We start from the raw sequence: 14043 nt of genomic DNA, 5'->3' as shown, positions 1-14043 counted from the left end.
TCCGGGCCTCGGTTTCCAAAGACCGGAAATAGCTCCGGGTGGGAGATGGGTGGTGGGGACCATTACGCATGCGCACAACAGGCTCAGACAAGAGAAGCGAGCCCTCCTCTGACTATAGGCGACCATCTATTGGTTATAGCTTTTGTGGAAGCTTTCTTTAAAAGCTTTTTTTTTTCTATAATGTTCTAAAGTCTTCAACAGTAAAGTGAACCTGACGCGTATGGTCCTTTTTGAAAATAAATAGATGCTTAAATGAATTAGATTGTCTTACATAAGGAGGAGAGTGGGGAAAAAAATCTAGAGCCTGGAGATGGTGGGAATTAAAAGAGAAGGAAAGCAAAGCCCGAAGAGGCTTAGTCAAGAAATAACAGAAAAAAAAGTCATACCATATCCAGAGTTCAAAGTGCTTCCCTAGCTTGCACGAAATCCTGAGTTCAGTTCTCTGCACTGTATAAGACTACAGTGGTAGCACATGACTGTAACGAAAGCCAGCATTGGAGAGGTGATCACATAAATCAGGAGTTCAAGGGCTATATAATGAGTTGGGTGCTAGCATGGAATCTGGGAGACCCTGTCTCAAAAAAGAAAAAAGTTAAGCTGATTGTTGTAATCCCATGATTTTAAAGATACCCTGAACTACTCAGTGAATTCCAGTCTAGTCTGAACTACTGGATATGACTTTTAGATTCTAGATTTTAAAAATTTAGATTGATACCCCAGTGCTTTCCTGGGTAGGAACACATTTAAAAACAAACAAACAAAACACAGGTTATATCCTAGAGAGAGAGAAATCAGATTTCAACTTAACTTACATTTATTGCCTTAAATTGTTTAAATACCCATTTGCTAAAGGTGCTATGTGATGTTGGGACCTTTTATGTCCTTTAACGATTATGCTATTATCTCATTTAATCACTGTTAGGTGTAGATAGTAACTGCAAGCTATAAATGAGAAAGATTTGCTTTAGTACAAGAACCACTCATGAGAAAAGGGATAGAAGAGATATTCAGGGCAAGCTTCCCAGCTGCAAAGGCATGAGACATTGCTTTTGGTAATATATATATATATATATATATATATATATATATATATATATATATATATATAATGTTCATTTCGATGGTGATGGAGAAATATGCCTATAAAGATTGCACTAAACTTTTGCAAATCCATAACACACACTGGTTTGTTTATAAGGAGGTGGGGGGCAGGAATCGGGAGTTGGAACTGGAGTGACAAGGGCTAACTACTGAGCACTCTCTTCAGTCCCCACATTCTAGTTCTTATTTGATACTTTATTGGGTTGGTCTCTCGTTGTCTCAAAGACCAACTATAAGTTTATGATGATAGCATACTCATGCATTTAGGCTATAACATCTTGCCCTATTTAATAAATATAAGAATTGTATTTGTCAATTTTTACACATTAAATACATGATAAAATACATTATATTTATAATATGTATATTCTCCTTAACTTTTATTGAATCCAAGTAATTTCCACAGAAGGAACCACTTTCCATATCTCTAATGCAAGCTAGTTCAATACTGTTAAATAATATGGATGCCATGGTCATCCTGAGATTCCATTTCTAAAACCAGCTACAACAAATTCCGGTTTTATATGTGCTTTGCTGAATAAACCTTGTGAATGTTAGGAACGTTCTCTGTAATCTCTATAAACCTCACCAATAATAGATTTCATTGGCTATACTTAGGCTGAAAAGGTTGTTTACCTGAAACTTAGATTTATCTCAGCTTAAATTTGGCAATCTTACTTGGTTTTCCATGGCTAGGCAATGCTACTTTAGAGACTATGAATAGAGTTCTGTTGGTAGCGTGCTTGCCTTGCTTGAATGAGACCATAGCTTCAATCTCCTGCAATTTCCTTGAGCCAACTGAAGTTGTGTACTTTAATTTTTGTCAGAAACATTATATGTAATATATCCTTTCCCTTTGCTTAAATGCAACATTAATTCTCCTGTCATAATTGTCATCTCTGAGGGTTACTGCCTCAGATTGCTAACCTGGGCCTAGTTTTGGAAGCTCCTAGCTTCCATAATCTTATTTAGGTCTAGAATGTTTTCAGCTTCTGAGAGTTACTGCTGAATAAACTCACCCTTTCTTATTCTTTCTGAACTCTGGCTGGCTGATTCAATTCAGCTGTCCTGGCTCAAACTTATCTTCAAGCTGACTGATTCAATCAATCTAGCTTCTCTCAGCTTCTTACTGAATTAATTGCTTTGTGTGGCCTCATACTAACTTTGGCAATATGTTCTAATCTTCTGGCTGCTTCTGGTTCTGTGGCTCATTCTGTCTTCATCTGTGTCTAGCTTAATCACTCTTTGCAACCTGTCTCTCTATAACTGTCCCAGTAAAACTAACTTCTCTCCTTTTGTCTCTGTGCTGCTCTGTTAAGTAGAGAAAGAAAAGAAAGTCTCTTCTCCCCTCTCTTCTGGTGAGAGTTGGGCATATCCTATTCTGTCAAATCTTTCTCTGAGTCATCACTTTGTCTGCCTCTCAGTTAAACACCTCTTTCAAACATGGTGCTTCCTTCTACAGACTAACTTTACCTTCATTGTTTGGGATTAAACCTGTGTGCTAAGGACAGAACCACACCACATCTAGAAACAGATTTTTTTTTCAGGAAATAACACATTCTTGGGGGTCACAATGAAATCAAATATCCTACAATAGCTCTGCATAATGAGGCTCTAGATATAATTTTGTCCTATCGTTGGCAAGATACGATTATTTTGTGTGCTTGTTTTCAGGACCTGAAAGCAGGAGCTATAATCCCTAGCATGAAATGGTATCTGTTTAAGACATAGATTGAAAGAGCTGGTGATGTAGCTTGTTGGCAGAGTGTTAAAATTTAAGAGGCCTGGGTTTGATCCCTAACCCTGTTAAGAAAAGGAAAGAAAAGGTAGATCCTGGCACACAGAGACTACATTATCTGCTATCTTTCCATGTCTTTGTGGCCTCATTCCCTGACACCTGTCCTCCTCCCTACATACCACATGTATGTACCTCACTCGAGAAGACTCCAGTCCACTGCCTGTTTTTGCGCTACAGTGAGCTGAAGGCTTCACTGTGTGATATTTTGTCTGTCAGTAGACTTTCACATTACACTATCAGACACCTTTCCTCATATAACTTCATATTTCTTACCTGGCTAATTTCAATTTCTCTTTCCATTATCAGTAAGTCACTTCCTCAGACAAACTTTTCCTTATTCCTCCTGAATATATTTCCATTTATTAACTCATAATTTGACTTTTATAATTGTTTGGAATATATTTTGGAGGAATTGGTAACATAAGCCTTCGTTATACAGTCATCTCGATGACTGATTTTTTTTTCAGTTAATAATAGGCATGACCCACTTTTTCCATTCATTCCATATGTATTGTGTGTCTGCAATGCTAGGTCTCAAAGCTTGGACAAATGGCTGAGATGCCTGTTTAACATATCAGAGCAGATGCTGGTAGCCAAGTTCTCAGCAACTACCTGTTACTGGCCATCCTGGCTGGCATACCCTGCTCCCTAAATTCTACAGCCCAGGGACTGGAACTGGGCTGGACCCCTACCCTCAGCTTCTCTTTCCTATATAACCCGGCCATTTTGGCTACACCTCTTTCTAGGTCTCCTGGCTTGCAATGGGCCTCTAGGTTCCTGGTTTTTCTCTCATGCACTCTAGCTTCCCTACCACACCCGTTCTCTCAAGGTCCTTTTCAGTCTAGACATTTCCATGTCTCCTGCTGTGCTCTCCCTCATAGATACAATAAGCCTTCTCCACCCATACCTAGGAGCATCATGTCCTTCCCACCCCACCGCAGCTTCCTCCCCTTTTTAACATTTTTTCTATGTAATATGCCTTCTACTCTTCTAGTAACAAGAGAAGTACAATCACTTGTAAAATACTTAACTATATATACTGACAGATGGTTCAAAATGCCAGCTAGGACGGTGAAAAAGAAAGGGCTGTAGATGTATTTCTGTGAGCTTTTGCAATTTGATTTTATTTCTTTTTCCCCCCTTTTCAGTGTTCAGTATTGAACACAGAGCCTTGTTCATGCTAGACATTTAATACTTTATAACTGAGCTATGACCTCAGCCCAACATTGCAATCCTAAACTGGACAATGGCCAGAGAAGACTTCATTCAGAACTTTTTTGAATTAATACCCAAAGAAGTGAGTCTTTGAGGACTGTTAGGGACACAGCATTTTGTGTAGAGTAAAAGAAACATGTAAATTTTTGCCCTCAAAAAGAAATGGAAATCTATGACCAGTAGGCAGGAGGAGGAAGTAAGTGATAAAGATCAGTGATAAGGCAGGTGACAATGTGAGGATTTTGAATGTTTGCTTTGTATGACTAGGTCATATCTAATTTACATTTTATTTTGGGTTCGTCTAATGTCAAGAGTAGATTAAAGGGGATCATGGTTGGCCTGCCAGGGGCAACCCCCCCCCTTTTTTAAAGAATTATTTATTCATCTTACATGTATGAATACACTGTTGGTGTCTTCAGACATAGGAGAAGAGGGCATCACACCCCATTTCAGATGGTTGTGAGCCACCATGTGGTTGCTGGGAATTGAACTCAGGACCTTTGGAAGAGAAGTCAGTGCTTTTAACCATTGAGCCATCGCTCCAGGCCCCAGGGGCAACCCTCTTAAAGGAAACTACTGCCTTTCTCCCAGCAATAATCAGTTGATACTACATTGCTAATATATAGCTGAGTGAGACCATATGCATTGCCCCTCTCCATGCTGAGATTTTTGTCTGACCTGAGCTTTTGCAGGTATTTCAATACTGCCAAAGTCACTGTGAGCTCATATTTATAAGTGCCCAGAAACCTCTGCCTCTTACATTCTTTGCTTTCTGTCTTCTTTAATGATCACTTCTGGATCTTGGTAGGAGGGGGTGTGATGCAAATATCCCATTTAGGGGTCAACTTTCCTTAGTCTCGTCCTCTGTGCTTAGGACATTTGTGGGACTCTGCTCATCACTGCTGCATACAGGAGCTTCTCTGGTGAGAATTGAGAAGTGCATTAATCTATTGGGCTAACAGTAAGTCATTAGGAGTTGGTTTAATATTCTGTTTAGTAGAAAAATTGTACTAGGTTCTTCCCTGGGTCTATGACCTGTTAGCTGTTGGTTTTTGCCCTGATAATGGTGCCAGGTGTGGGCTTCATTTCGTGGAGTGGAACTTAGATCCAACTGGAAAGTGGTGGGTTATTCCCATGATATTTCTGCCACTATTGCCCAAAAGGTATGTCTTTCTAGGCTGCTCATCACTGCAGCTCATAGGGGTCACTGCCAGGTAAGACTGAGATTACTCTTCTCCTCTGGTAGCATACATATCACAATCCACTCTTTAGTCATTTCTACTAAGTGCTTCCTTCCACCCATTTTTTTTTCCAATTTAAGTGAATGACTTTTGCCAGTTTTGTGGTAATATTGTTCTTTTGTCTTTGCCAATTTTTAACCCCTATTTCTCATCAGAAATTTTAAATTTTCATGCAATAGAAGATGTGACTGTATCCATCACCATAGGCATTTTTGAGATTAGTATAGCCTGGTGACTTTAGACAAATTGAACAACTATCTACCTATCACATTTCACGGTATTCACTTGTACTGTTCTTATGGCACTAAACATATAACAAAGCTTTTTGTGACGTTAAATAAAATAAATATGCATAATAAATAAATAAGCATGTAAAATGACTCTGGGAAGGTGTACACTGAACCACTCTACAGAAGGATGGCTAAAGGCTAGCATTTCACACTATTTCCCTGTTCAGATCTGTTTTCTTTTTCTAAGGTTTATTTGTTTTGCATGTATGTTTTGCCTGCATGTTTGTATACACACACACACACACACACACACACACACACACACACACACACACACTCACACACACATGCATACGCCTGGAAGTCAGAAGAGAGTATCAGATCCTCTGGATGTTCTAGATGTTTGTGAGCTTCAAACCAGGAACTCTGCAAGAGCAACAAGTGCTCTTAACTTCAGAGTCCTTCTGTTCAGATATTTTAATGCCTAAAGTCAATTATGGGCTCTTAAAAGGTCAGCGGGTTGAGGGGCAGCAAAGAAAACTGAGAGTGAAAATGGGTCGGGTAGCAAACTCACTACCCCACACACACACACACCACACACACACACACACACACACACACACACACACACACACACACACACACACACACACACACACACACAATCACCTTGGTCCCTCCCACAAGCTCCGCCCTCGCCCTGGCCGCGCCAGGACTCCGCCCACGAGCCCCGCCCCTCCGGTTCCAGTAAAGCCCCTGCGGTCCCACCGCCTTGCGGTACTCCTTGCTGGCTCTCCACCCTCACTGGACTTCCTCGGCGACCTAGTAGGTGAGTGCGTGACTTTTCCCAGCTCGGGAGCTGTGTGGCCCAGCCCAAGCCTGCAGCCTCCCGGGAAGCGGTCTGGTCCCGTGCGGAAAAACTTAGGGCCCTCAGGCTTCGCGCGGCTCGGCCCTCCGGGCCAAGCGCGCCGGAATGCTCGGTGGGTTTCCGGTGCCCACCCTGGGGACTCCCAAGTGTCGCGTGCTGGGTCCGCGGCCGGTTGAGGCCCGGGGCTGGGGGTCAGCCTGGGGCCGCGAGCGCTTCCTGGGCCTGCAGCTCGCGCACCTGGACAACCCAGCCATGGGCCCTGGAGTGGAAGGGCAGGGTGGGGCGAAGGGTTACAGCCCCGAAATCTCGGTCCCGCTCAGCGGGGAAAGATTGGTGAACCAGACGAACCGGTCGTGTGGGGGAACGGTGGAGGAAAGGCTGCATGCTGTGGGAAAAGGTGATACTGAATTCGGTGCAAAGCCGGGACTGCGTGAAGTCCAAGCCGCTCCTGCACCTGTACCAGCTTCGAAAGACTGCCCAGGGCTTTGGGCGCACTGCACACGGGACGCGGAGGAAGGGCAGTGTGCCATTTGTTTTGCAGTCACAAACTTGACCAAGCATAGTGACCGACCGTTAGTGCTGGCCCTGATGCACCTGACGGTGGTGATCAGCTCTTGCTTCTTTCTGTTGTCTGTTTATGGCTGCCTCAGAATAGTCAAATAGAGGGTAAAGTAGGGTTAAATATACCAGTGGACTGCAGTGACCCAAAGCCACTGTGTTAAGACAGTTTTTATTCGTGGTTAGCTCACAACAAGCTTAAATGGGACTATTATCTCTCTCACGCCTCAGAAAACTGGAATTAACTTAATTTATGAAACTATGCACCTGGAAAGGTAGTAGTGTTAGGTTTCGATTCAGCTCTGTGTGTTTTTTTTTTTTTTTTATAGAATATGATTTACAAAAGTAAATGCACATTATTTCATGAGTAAGGCAGTGATTATCTGTGTACTTTCAAGTATGATCTGAGGTTTGTTAGCTGTCTAACCTTTGGGTGGGATACCTAATACTTTAAGGTGTGTTTCTACATTTGCAAAATAGATACAGCATTGATATGTCATAGAGTTGTGAGGATTAAATAAAATGTTTGTAGATCTTCAGCAAAGTGCATGGTACATAAATAACTATATATATAGTTATATATATATATATATAGTTCATGCCTTGTTCTTAGATATCAGATCTGAGTTTTGTCAGTCATAGCTAAATAAAACCTGTTCAGGCCTCAAACACAGGTACAGGGAAACAGCAAAGCTTAGGTAACAAAACAGATGCTTGTGATAGTAGTTGTAGTGACAACAGTGGATTCTCAGGATCAATCTGTTTTTCAACGGTCCACCCCCCCACCTTGAGAATTCTTTTAAAAAGCAGTTCCTTTTGGGTGATAAATTGAAAAAATGCACCCCACTCTAGCCTGATAGTTCAGAGCCCATCTCCAAGATTGGACCATGCAGAAGCTCTCTTAATGAGACAAAACTGAATTTCTGGTTTTTAAAGAATTAGAACATGCCTGGCACAGGAAGAGAAGGAAGTGTTGTCTTTCAGAATCTGTTCTCTGATCTGACCGCTAAAGCTGAGGTTCTAGATTTGGGGGAAGCAAAATTGTTCATTACCTCCAAAGACATGTTGATAATTGGACATGTCCTTTAACTTTTCTTGGAACTGTGAACATTTATAGACAGTGAGCTATAAAATAAAGCCTTTAATCCTAGCACTCAAGAGGCAGAGCAAGCTAGGTCTCTAAGTTTGAGGCCAGCCTGATATGTAATGGGAGTTCCAGGGCAGCCAGTGCTACACACAGAAACTCTGGCTCAAAAAACAAAAGCAAACAAACAAAACAAGAAAAGAAAACTAACAATTATATAAGCTATTTTTGTGGGGCTATTGGCCAAGCTTAGCGTAAGGGAACTTGTCTGGCTTGTCCTTGGTCTTAGTCCCCCCAACACTGAAATAAACACATATAGTTAAATAAAATATTTATAAACTTTCTTTACAGTGAAATTTCTTCTGCACCTGCATCTGCTCAAGCATTCAGCTTATACTGTCCTTGTGCCTTCTCAGCTCTTCTTATGCCTTTGTACCTGGTGTTTTGTTTCTTGCCATCTTTTGGTGCTGTTCTCCGATTCCATTCATGATTGTCAAACTTTTCTTTCACTGATGACTTAAGTAGACCTGGCAGCCAAGTCAAGAAAGATAATGTTGGATGCGAAAATGATTTCACGACATTTTGACCTTTAAATATTCATAACGCAGCTATTCTTTGTCGAAGCACAGTCTTGCTGGTGGGTCTTTTTAGTAAGAATCAATGCCACTTCTCAGTCTCTTGAGGAGTCCAAACCACTGTTGTCAAGTCCTTTCTGAGGCCTTTATCGAAAGTGGTTTTGTTCTGTTTTAATGTTCTTAATTTGTCTTGTAGATACTGCTGCCTAGGCTAAAGCTTAAACCTAGAAGACTTGTAGATTTGTAAAAAGAGTTGCCAAGAAAGAATTTAAATGACCACTTATCATTGATTTTATTTGACATTAAGTTTTTACACTGGTAATGAAGGGAACTTATATACACATATTGATAACCTTCTGATAACTAAATTTAAACCACAGTGTAGCTATGTTTTATGCTGGTTTACGTGTACCTAAAGAAGGCTGGGAGTAGGGTACAGGGATTTTTTTTCTTTTTTCTTTTTCTTTTTTTTTGGAGAGGCTTTTCTATATATAACAGCTTAACTAAAAGGAATCATAACTTTTAACAAGACATGAAAATTAACGGTACTGTGGTCACACCAGTTTGTATTAGGTAGCTAGTACATTAATACAATTTCTCTATGAGGAAGGAATATTATACAGTCAGTTTAGTAAACTAGTGTGAAATATTGTCTTATGAAATGGATATATTGTGTCTATTTCCTGTAAAAATTACCAAAGCAACAATATGGGTGGTGTGGTTTATAGTGTCATCATATTAACCTCAGTTTTCTGATTTGCTCTGGTTTTTTGTGGGATGATGTCACAGGTGAGGCAGGTACAAGATAGGAGGCCTGTCATTGGGTGAGAAGGAAGGATGGGAGGGAGAAAAGTTTGAAGGAAGAGGAGGAGACTGGAGTGGAAAGGAGGAAGAGACAGGAGGGACAGGGAGAGAAGCTGTGGCAGGACAATATGGCAGGTGACGTTAAGATTCCACGCTGTACCTTGACAGGATGTTACAAATGTTTTTTTTTTTTTTTCTCCATCTTTATTAAGTTGGGTGTATTTCTTATTTACATTTCAATTGTTACTCCCTTTCCCGGTTTCCAGGCCAATAACCCCCTAACCCTTCCCCCTCCCCTTCTATATGGGATAGATGTGTATGGGCTTTGTATGTTTAGGTAGACAATTATATCTTATCAATTGGGCCAAAGGTTATTGTGTTGTGTGTTCTTTCATGTGTTAATTTAAGTGTAATGGACTGTGGGGCGGCTGGTCTGGGCCACCACGGAGTTAGGATGTGTGTGTCTGGCATGGAAACCTGCCTTGGGAACTAGGTAGGTAGAGAGATTGCTGCCAGGCTCAGAGAGAGGCCTTCAGCAGTGTGATAGGGGATGGAGCAGAGCGGGTGAGACGCTTTGCTGACTGAGAATTAAGATATCTAGCAGATATCTTGGGGCACTGTGGTGACGGACCTAGTGGGGATAAAAGATAACATTTTTATTTTTTATATTTTACAACAGTTTTTATTTTCCTTTTTATCTATCTATCTATCTATCTATCTATCTATCTATCTATCTATCCATCTATCTATCTATCTATCCATCCATCCATCCATCTATCCATCTGAGACAAGATTTTTCTGTGTAGCCCGGGCTGTTCTTTGCCTCCCCTAAGTGTTGGAATTAAAGTTGTGTCCACAACTGCCTAGCCTTCCCTCTCTCTCTTCCTTTCTCCCTCTCTCCGTCTCTCCCTCTCCTTTTTCATATAGTCTGTGCAGCCTTGTGACAAGAGCAGTAAAGTCAAGGAGGGCATTCATCTCCTGCCTCCACCTCTCAAGTGCTGGCATTATCTGCTGGTGTGTGTAATCACACTCATGTATTTAAAGACTGAAGTTTTGTTTTACAATTACTCTAAACATTAAGATGATAATCGCTTTACATTAAAATTTCTATTTGCAAGTGTAAAAAAGAGTGGAAGTTTATTTCCCTCTGGCTAGGGATCTTTTTTTGTTCTTTCAAAACAAGGTTTCTCTGTGTAGTCCTAGTTGTTTGGGAACTGTGTAGACCAGGCTGCCCTCAAACTCAGAGATCCTCTTGCCTCTGCCGCCAAGTGCTGGGATTAAAGGCTCGTGCCACTACCGCCTGGCTTAGGATCATTTTTTCTTTTTAAAAAAAAAAGAAGTAAAAATCTAAACAAATATTTCCTGGTGGGACTGTCACTAGAAATTTTTGAAATTCCTAGAAGTACAAGCATGCCTGCCTGTCGACTTTCTTGCTCTGCTTTTCTCCTCAGCATTGATTACCATGAAACATGCTGCTGTTAACTCTACTCAGCTCACTTACCTTTCTATCCTGTAATCATGTTAAGGTGAGACTCTCCTTCTGTCACTGTTGGTTCCCCACCAACTCAGAAGAGTGCCTGATACAGGGCAGGTGATCCTCAGGAATTGGTTGAATGGATATTAAATGAGTAATAGTGTTATCAAATATTAATGATTAGGAAATGTAAAAGGATTTGCCAGAAAGTTAAAAACAGCTGTGATGTTTATGGTAATTAATGCTGAAATGAATATTCTAGAAATTGGAGAATGTGTAAACATATAGTTTTTATATATATATATATATATATATATATATATATATCCGTTTATTTATGTTGGGAATGCCAACATATGCTCTATTACTGAGTGACACTGAGTGCTAGAAACTTTCAAACTTTGAGAATGAAAGTAGTAGTTGTTTTACCTTTGAACTGAAGGAATTTGTTTGTTTATTTTGGGGTAAAGTCCCAGGCTGGCCTTGAACTCACTTCCTCTTGCTTCAGCCTCCTGAGTGCTGGGATCCTGGCATGTAAGACCATCATCCAAAAAGAACTCACTATGAATTAGGGAGGCACTATGTGACAAATGAAACGCTGATCTGAGCCAACAGAAGTTTGCATACTCAGCTAAGAAGTGAAGACAGGGAGCCATATTTAAAAAGCAGGGGTGTAGAGTTCACACATAGTTCACTGGGCAGGTGGGAAGCTCTGTTGGTTCAACACAGAGAAGTAACTAGAGGCCGAAAGGTAACAGCTCCAGGCAGGGAGATTCCTAAAGGACTTGAGTTTCAGTGGATCCCATGCCTGAATACATTCGCTTGCTTCTGCTGCACAGATGCCCACAGCTGCCCCACAGCTTTCCTGCATCTTTCCCTTACATTGTTGTCAGCTAATTACCCTGATTTGTATTGACATAGGTGACTTGCATTGTTGCTCTGTATTTTATAGCCAAGCGTGTTAAGATCTTGTTTCCTAAAGGGAGATGATATCCGGGTCCTGGTATTGCTTGTTCAAACACTTGCATTAATTACTGTTCTCGCTGCTGTGAACAATTACTGCTCAAAAGCAAATCAAGGAAGGGTATAGTCTGGGCCCAGGCATGGGAGGTGGACGGTCACTTTACACCTGGCTGTATTGAGAGAGCAGTGGATACTGGTACTCTGTTTGCTTTCCTCCTTTTCACTCAGTCCGGGACCCCAGCCCATGGAATGGTCTCATCCCCACTTAGCATGGATTCTAGAAACTCACTCATAGCCAAGAAGCTTGTCTCGTAGTGTTCTACATCTCGTCAACGTGACAGTCAGTACTAACCATCGATCTCCTAGGTGGACATCTGGCGATCTGCTCCTTCAGTGGACTTCAATGTATAGTCAGTGATATTTCTAGAATGTATGTACATTGACCAAGAGGTTAGAACAGTAGCCAAGCTTGGAATATGTATTAAGTTAAAACCTTAAGTAAGTTTCCTTCTTGTTCTCAATCAATCAGAATAATATGTTTTCAGGATTTTTTTTTTTAGAGAATTTAAATTTAATTAAAATTTAATTTTTTTAGAGAATTTAGTAGGGCTTGGGTTGGTGGTTCACTTTGTGGTAGTAAAAGCAAGGTAAAACTCATGTGTACATCTTAAACTACTGGTACATTGCTAACATTTTTTTTTATTATTATTAATTGGCTTTCCTGAGTTCTTTCTGTCCAGCTGCCATCAGCAAATCTAAACATCACTGTTTACATCAAGAATTTGGAAGCCTTTCGGGGAGGTGGCCTTGAACATGCTAAGGACATGTTCTACTATCTTTCAGAAAAAAATGTTTAGATTTATTGACATTGTGTGTGTGTGTGGGTGTGTGTGTGTGTGTGTGTGTGTGTGTGTCTGTGTGTCTGTGTGTCTACCGTGTAAGTATAGATGCCCACAGAGACCTGAAAAGGGTGTCAGATTCCATGGGGCTGGAGTTTCAAGTAGCGGTGAGCTTCCTGTTCCTTTTTCTGTAGTGATGTGTCTTGAGAGTTTCAGACTGAGATGCCATGGATGTAGTAAAACTCACTTCCTTATGCAGCATTAGCCTAGGAGGCAGGGACTGGTCTCTTGTTGGGGTGTACTGCTTTTTTTACATAGTTTGTGAGTTTAGTCACTTTCAGAAAAGGCTCTCAGACAGGTGAGAAAGCTTTCAGATGTACATTTTTATAGCTTTTTAGATAGGCTAGTGGTTAATGGAGATTGAGTTTGAACAACCCTATTCTTTTTCAACCATTTCTCCTTTTTATTCTATATTTTTGGTATTTACTGTTTCTTTTGAGTCCTTGAGTAGCAATTCCTTTACAAGTTATATATTCACTGTAGTTAACATTAAAGTAAAAGAACATAAACTAGGAGAGATGTTGGGCATTACCTGAAGATACTGAGTGAGTTATCATTCACACTGGAAGAAAGCAAGGCCAGCAGAAGTTAAGCCTCTGTCCACATGGCCACCATCACTTGTCTGATTCAGAGCCAGGGTCTGGTTTCCTTGTTGTCCCAGTGATCCTTCTGGCTTGCTTCACATTAAGGTGAAAACTATCCTCTTCTCTGTATTGTGTGATTTTTATATCTGACATTCCTCATTTTTGTTTCTCTTATCTTGTGGCAAGGATAGAAACAGCAACCAAACAGAAATAACATTTGGTGTCACTTTCTTTTTATGAAATCAAATTTCTTTTTTCTTTTTCTCTCACGCCTCCCTCCCTCCCTCCCTCTCTTTCCCCCTTCTCTCCCTCTCCCCTTCCCTCCTCTCTCCCTCTCCCCCTCATTCCCCCTCCCCCTCCTTCTCAGACAAGGCCTTATGTTTCCCAGGCTTGACTTAAACTACTTTATAGAGGCTGGATTTGAACTCCTGATCCTTTCACCACTGCATTTCAAGAACTGATACCTAGCTTTTTTTTTTTTTTCTTTTGATATAAGACTCTTAGTCTCAGAGTGTGGCTACTTGCTTATTTATTTAGATTCTGGGCGTACAAAAACTGAACTCTATCATTAAGCTACACTCATAGCCAGATCTGGCTTTTAAGTGCAGTATGTGTTATGGGATCTTACATGTCTGCCAGGATCTCATAT

The 14043-nt window shown here is 40.9% G+C and overlaps 1 protein-coding gene across 1 annotated transcript in view; it reads left to right on the top strand.

The window, feature by feature from the left end:
• The first annotated feature begins 6331 nt into the window (after nucleotides 1-6331).
• Cpne3 (copine 3) overlaps nucleotides 6332-14043 on the top strand; it is a 49275-nt gene continuing 41563 nt past the window's right edge. The window contains exon 1 of the mRNA NM_001107917.3: nucleotides 6332-6414. The gene's annotated coding sequence lies outside the window, so the exon portion shown is untranslated. The remainder of the gene's footprint in view (nucleotides 6415-14043) is intronic.

The sequence above is a fragment of the Rattus norvegicus genome, chromosome 5 (assembly GCF_036323735.1).
Source record: "Rattus norvegicus strain BN/NHsdMcwi chromosome 5, GRCr8, whole genome shotgun sequence".
NCBI classification, from domain to species: domain Eukaryota; kingdom Metazoa; phylum Chordata; class Mammalia; order Rodentia; family Muridae; genus Rattus; species Rattus norvegicus.
Note: the sequence above shows the minus strand (reverse complement) of the source record. Positions and strands in the feature narration are given on the sequence as shown.